The sequence below is a fragment of the Penaeus vannamei genome, chromosome 4 (assembly GCF_042767895.1).
Source record: "Penaeus vannamei isolate JL-2024 chromosome 4, ASM4276789v1, whole genome shotgun sequence".
Classification (NCBI taxonomy): Eukaryota; Metazoa; Arthropoda; class Malacostraca; order Decapoda; family Penaeidae; genus Penaeus; species Penaeus vannamei.
Window position 1 is genome coordinate 36,650,275 of NC_091552.1, and position 7,500 is coordinate 36,657,774.

General features: G+C 27.8%; 1 protein-coding gene across 1 annotated transcript in view; it reads left to right on the top strand.

The window, feature by feature from the left end:
• Positions 1-7,500, top strand: part of LOC113825497 (CREB-regulated transcription coactivator 1 homolog) — a gene marked incomplete at its 3' end in the record, with an annotated part of 11,001 nt that overhangs the window by 737 nt on the left and 2,764 nt on the right.

Consider the following 7,500-nt stretch of genomic DNA (forward strand, 5'->3'; position numbering starts at 1 on the left):
GTGAGGATTGCTAACAAGTGGCAGGTGACAGTGTTCTTAGTTGATAGGGTATTATTTCAGCTTTAGACTGTCCTATAGTGCAAGGTAAGCAGTACATGAGTTTTAAAACAATTCTCTTCAGTAGTATTTTTGCCATGAAATAATATAACAGTTCAATAGATTTTTAAGTAACAATCTAAAGGTTGTGTTACATCAGCAAAATAGCTATAATAGCCATACTATCTCATTTTGTTGTTTTTCAAACATATAGATGTTTCAAAAATTCAGAATCCACTGGCAATGGCCCATAGTAATGTTTATGCCAGATGCTATTGAAATTTTGTCATAACAGTTTATAGAAACTGTGGGCCTTGGTTGCTCCTAGAAAGTGAATCATGAAGCAGCCCAAGCTATATTGGATAATCTTTACAGTAAGGATTCAATAACCCATTTACGACGGATGTCCCATATATGAGACACCCAGGCGCTCCGCCAGTGTGACATTGGATCGGAGCTTGTGCTCCGAATACGCTGCAGGCCGCAGCGGGCATGTGGGCAGATTCCAGGCCGGCCCCGTGTGCCAGTTTTGTAGCCTCCTGGAAAATATTTTCAACTTCAAAATATACCCGCGTAAGTGGGTTATGCTTGGAAAAAATTGAGGATGAGGCTAATCTTTATGGTATTGACACACAAAGGAAGAGCAAAATGAATAGGATATTCTTGTAGAAGCCAAAAAGTTGCAGTCTTTGGCACAAGAAATAATCTGCAGACACGAACAATAATGCCACAAATAAAGGAAAAAGATAACCGAAAGTCCACTCAGTGCTCCCGAGTTTCAGTTTTATCTTGCTGTGCATATGAGGTTAAGACAATGTTTCCCATGGGTTGATGGAGGCAGAGCCCAGTCATGGCAACTTGGATTGATGTATAATTTTTTTGATGTGGAGTTGGGGACTTAATCTGGCAAGTGCATCAGTACTGTAATGAATTATTGAGGATGATATTCTTGTAAAGGGCAAAAAGACGCATTAATTAGTTTAAGAAATAATCTACAGACACAAATGGTAGCTCCTCTTATTAAAGAAAAAATTGTGGAAAGTGCTGTTCACAAAATCCATTTGGTACTCCTAAAGTAAGGACAGTGTTTGCAGGGGTGTATTGGGTGGATCACCCCATTAACTGTCCTCTCAGCAGTGGTCGAAGGGCACCCCCAGTCACAGTAACTTAGATTAGATAAATGAATTTTATGACGTGGAGTTGGGGATTTATTCACTGGGGAGGTTGTCCTTACTGTAAAAATTATTGGTTATATTTTAGCATATTGGTATATGCTGAAATACATGTGGCAGGTTTATTGGTTATTACTTGAGTGGTAAAGGCCTGAGGTAGGCCAAGGTTAATCACTAGACATTACTCTAGTTGGGCATGTTGTATGTTATGATTAAAAACTTGGTAAGCATGGAGACTCCTGTTGCAGGCAAAGTATAGCTAGGATATGAGCCCCATAGCTGAGTAGGCATGAAATGAACCAAAGAATTGCAGGATAAAAGGAAAGGTTTATGTAAATCATTCCATAACTTAGTTATTGTAGGCATGTTTATATTATATCAAGGGGAGAGGGCTTCACTCCCCAATCCCCCTTTCATTTGGTCCCCCCCTACCCATACCACCACCTGGTCTGCCAAATCTTCATATGTTCTGGTATAAGAAAGCCATGGCAATTATCTAGACCTTGTACCAATTTGGGTAATTTCTTACCTGAAACAATATTTCTAGGATGGGCAGCTTGTAAGACAGCAGGATCGACCCTTTCACTATTGGCTGGAATTTAAGACTGCTATCAAATCCTTCTTTACATTATTGTTTTGATGTTTTGGAAATATTTTTTTTCTACCTTATGCACATCCTAGCCAGTTCATTTAAATTTTTACTAACTTCCCCTATGTTTAACTTCTATTGGCAGCTTCTACTGGTTTCTATTGTTTGTCTATTTTGACATCATGACCAAATACAATTCTTTTTGGCTCATTTGCTTTCCCTTGCATATATAATCTCATGGAAATCTGGCAATTTTGAGTTTTACATCTTCTCTACTGCCCTTTTTATTAGTTTTCAAAAGAAATGTAAACAAAAAAAAGTGCCATAGAATTTGAAGTGCTACATTATTCGGCGTCCCACTGGGACGATGCTCGATCGGAGCTTGTGCTCTGATTTTGTCACCCGTGGTGGGGATGCGCAGGCAGGTTCCTGGACTCGCCTGCGTGTCGATTTTGAAGCTGCCCAGAAAATATTATATTCAGCTAGAAAATGTACTTTTGCAAGTGGGTTAAAACACACCATATTTGGTATCAGTGGACTCTTATTGATCCCAACTAGCATAATAAAGAAGGAAACGTTTTGCAGAATTAATTACTAAGCTGTTGAATCTTGATTGTGAGCAACAGGAATTTGCTGTCTTGGAAAAATTGGGCTGAAGGCTGGGATGACGGGAGTGCCATCATGATATGTCGTTGCTGAGTTGTGGCTGCTGTGGATGTCATTCCTTGAGTACACAAAGCTCTTGGGGTGAGATTGGACTTGCTGGTCCTTTAGGAATGGGCACTTGCATTATATCAACTGATAGATGAGGGTGGAATGTAAAGTTGATGATTCATGCTCGGAAAAGTGCCAGTTGTTGGGATGATCCTTTTTCCAAGTGTAATTAGCTATTCCTGCCTGTTTTTACTGGTGGTGGAGGGTGTGTAATGAAAATTGAATGAAAAAGTAACTGAAGTAGCATATTGTTACTTATTTTAATAGTTATTGCACATAGATATAGACTACCAGTATAAATAATATTTTGTCTGCTCAAAGAAAATAGTTCAGTACTATCTTGATACATAACAAAAGACAAATATATACCTTGGGAAATTGCAAAACAGAATGTGGATAATAAGAAGGAGTCTTGGTATTGAACAAAAGTGTGGGTCAGGTCTACAAGTCACACTGCTGCCCAGATTTTGAGGCACCCCGATCCAGCTGATTAAGTATGATATGAGTTCGAAAAACTCACGGGACTCTTGCAATAATTCAATCCTGAGCATAAAACTGCATCAGTTGATCACTATGGCCCAAATTTTTATTATTATTATTTATATATTTATTTATTTATTTAACTAGTGGATAATGACGTATTGTTTGCATGCATCTGCAGTTTCTTGTTTGCGCCTGGCTCATTTTATAGTTTGCTGGCAAAAATTAGTTACCAAAAAGCTATTATTTTCATAAAAAAAAAAAAAAAAAGTGAAGGTGCCTTTGGATTTGCTATTGATATTGTCATCATCATACTTTTTATTATTATCATTATTGTTATGGTGATGAAGATTGTTGTTATTGTTATTATTAGTAGTAGTGATATTATTATTATTATTATTATTATTATTATTATTATTATTATTATTATTATTATTATTATTATTATTATTATTATTATTATTATTATTATTATTAATATTATTATTATTATTATTATTATTATTATTATTATTATTATTATTATTATTATTATTATTATTAATATTATTAATATTATTATTATTATTATTATTATTATTATTATTAATATTATTATTATTATTATTATTATTATTGTTATTGTTATTGTTATTGTTATTGTTATTGTTATTGTTATTATTGTTATTGTTATTATTGTTATTGTTATTGTTATTATTGTTATTGTTATTAATGTTGTTATTGTTATTATTATTATAATTGTTATTATTATTATTATTATTATTATTATTATTAATATTATTATTATTATTATTATTATTATTATTATTATTATTATTATTATTATTATTATTATTATTTATATTAATAATGATAATATTATTATTATTATTATTGTTATTTTTATTATTAATATTATTATTGTTATTATTATTATTATTAATATTACTACTATTGTTATAATTATTACTATTGTTATTTTTACTGTCTTTGTTATCATTATTATTATTATTATTATTATTATTGTTGTTATTGTTATTAATTCCAATAGGCATTGTATGTACATATATGCCATACCCACTGTGAGTTTAGTCTATTTACCCATCAGCGACGGGTAAAAATTTTGTCAAGTTTACGTATGCACCGGCTTGTTGGCGTGCACCGGCAGTTTGCGCCTGGCTCGATCGTTAGTTTGTGAGCAACATATAGCACCTAAAAGCTTTTATTTTGCTAAAATTTATAAAAATATTAAAATTTTGAAGGTTTACCTTCACTTTAGGTGCCATTGCATAAAATCTTTACCATATAAATGAAGCCGCTACTTCTGGAGAAAAAGAACCTCTGTCCGACGAGCCAGTAGCGCGGGAATGGGCATGGCATGATGCCCCTGGCGTTTGGTCCACAACAGCCATGGCATGTACGTACGTGACACCTGGCGCCAATGGGTTAACCACCTGCAGTCGGGGATGGCATGTGCGAACCTACCATACCCACTGTGTGTTTGATTTAGTAATCATTTTTACACATAGATGGCTCCACAAATGCAAAGTCACCAATGAGCCAATGATGAGAACTATCTATCTCACCTGTTTACCCTTTTCCTTGATTTTCAATAATAATTTCTTGTATTTGATACTGCTGTTAGTAATGTCAATAACAATATAGTAATTATAATGGTTATAACAAAAATAAGTGTTGATATTGATAGCATTACTAAAAGAGTTTCCCTGGTATTTCAAGGAAAGGTGAGGTCACACATCTACTAATTGTCTCTTTTGTGGCTAAGCAGTGGCAGAGCCAATTATGTACAGAAACATTTAACTAAACAATACTAAAATGAAAACATTTCCCATTGGCATTAGGTTAATTGTGTTAACATATCAAGATGTTTTACAAGGCCTTAGTCACCAATGAATTAATTATTAGTCATAGCTATTGCACCTGTTTACCCATTTCCATGAATATGGAAAATAGTTTTTTTCATTTAGATTTCTATTAGTATTGTAAATAACAATAAATATGATAATGATGAAGAAAATGATAGCAGTTACTCTTATTATTATAATTATGATTATTGTCATTTTGTTGTTGTTATTATTATTATTATTATTATTATTATTATTATTATTATTATTATTATTATTATTATTATTATTATTATTATTATATCATTATCATTATCATTATTATTATTATTATTAATATTATAATTATTATCATAATAATCACTATCATTAATGTTATTGTTGATATTCTTATTGTTTTTATGATTGTTAATATTGGCTTCAGTATTTTTTTTTTATCACCACCATCATATTATTACTGTTAGGCCTACTGTCATTATTTGTTATTAAAGTAGAAGAAGGGAGTGATTTAAAGTGGGAGGGGAGAGTGATTTTGAAGAAGATTTAGAAGTGAGAGGGGAGGAGGCAGAGTAGGAAAAGAAAAGGTGAAGAGAGAAGGAGACAGAAAAGAAAAGGGAAAGAGGAGTGAGGGAAAGAGGAGTGGAGAGGTAGGAGGATAGATAAAGGTGGAGAGAGTAGGGGTACCTCATTAATTATTATTGTTATTGTTTGGTATTGTATGGAAGTATTATAGTTGTTATTAGTATTATTATTGTTATTAGTATTATTGTTATTATTGTTATTAGTATTATTTTCTTTTTATTATTGTTATCATGATTATTATGATTATTACAATTGTGATTATTATGATTATTACAATTGCGATTATTATGATAATGATTATAATGATTACTATTGTAGTGATTGATATTATTATTATTATTATTATTATTATTTTATTTATTATTATTTTTATTATTATTATTGATGTTAATACTAATGTTGATGTAGTATTGTTATTATTATGTTATTACTATTAGTAGTAGTAGTAGTAGTAGTAGTATTGTTATTATTGTTATTGTTGTTATTAAATCCAATTATTATCATTATTGTTATATTATTATTATTATTATTTTTTTTTTTATTATTATTATTATTATTATTATTATTATTATTATTATTATTATTATTATTATTATTATTATTATTATTATTATTATTATTATTATTATTATTATTATTATTATTATTATTATTATTATTATTATTATTATTATTATTCATTATTATTATTATTGTTGTTGTTATTAACATTATTTTTACTATTTTTGTTATTATTACTATTTTTGTTATTATTATTGTTGTTGTCATTATTGGCATTATTATTATTATCAATGCCATTATGATTATGGTTACTATTATGTTTATTAGTTTTGTATAATTGGCATATTATTATTGATGTTGATATAGTGTTGATATTATTGTTATGTTATTTTTATTATTGTTGTTGTTGTTATTGTTATTACTATCATTATTATTACTGTTTTTATTATTATTATTATTATTATTATTATTATTATTATTATTATTATTATTATTATTATTATTACTACTACAATTTTTATTATTGTTGTTGTTATTGTTATTATTGGCATTATTATTATTAGCAATGCCATTATGATTATGGTTACTATTGTGTTTATTAGTCTTGTCAAATTGTCATAGTCAATACTTTGATAATGATGATAAGCTTTCTTATTTTAGTCTTATTGTAATTATAATTTTTATTAACGATAATGTAAATACTCTTAGTAATAATAATTGCTTCTGTTATTATTATTATTATTATTATTATTATTATTATTATTATTATTATTATCATTATTATTATTATTATTATTATTATTATTATTATTATTATTATTATTATTATTATTATTATTATTATTATTATTATTATTATTATTATTATTATTATTATTATCATTATTATTATCGTTATTAATATTATTTATGTTATTATTATTATTATTATTGTTATTGTTATTAATATTATTATTAATATTGTTATTATTATTGTTATTATTCTTATTATTACTAATATAGTTTTATCATTATTGTAATTTCATTTATTATTATTATTATTGTTGTTATTATTATTATAATTATTGTTATTGTTGTTGTTTTTGTTTTTATTTTTTCTGTTTTTTGTTTTCATTGTGATTATTAGTATAATTGCCATTGTTGATACATTAATAACGATAGTTTTCATTCTTATTCTTTTCCTTATTCTTATTAGAATGATATTGATTGTAGTAGCTATAGTTATTATCATTATGATGATGATGGTGATGATGATGATGATGATGATTGTTGTCATCATCTGTATTATTATTATCATGAAAATAATGATTATAATGATAATGATAATACTAATGATACTAAATTTAATAATAATGATAATAATGATGATACTAATTTTAATAATAATAATGATGATAATAGTAAGAATGAAAATTTCCTGTTGTTATTAGCTGTTATTGATATTATTATTCAAGGTATTATTGGTATTGTTGCTATTATTATTATTATTATTATTATTATTATTATTATTATTATTATTATTATTATTATTATCATTATTATTATTATTATTGTTATTATTATTATTATTATTATTATTATT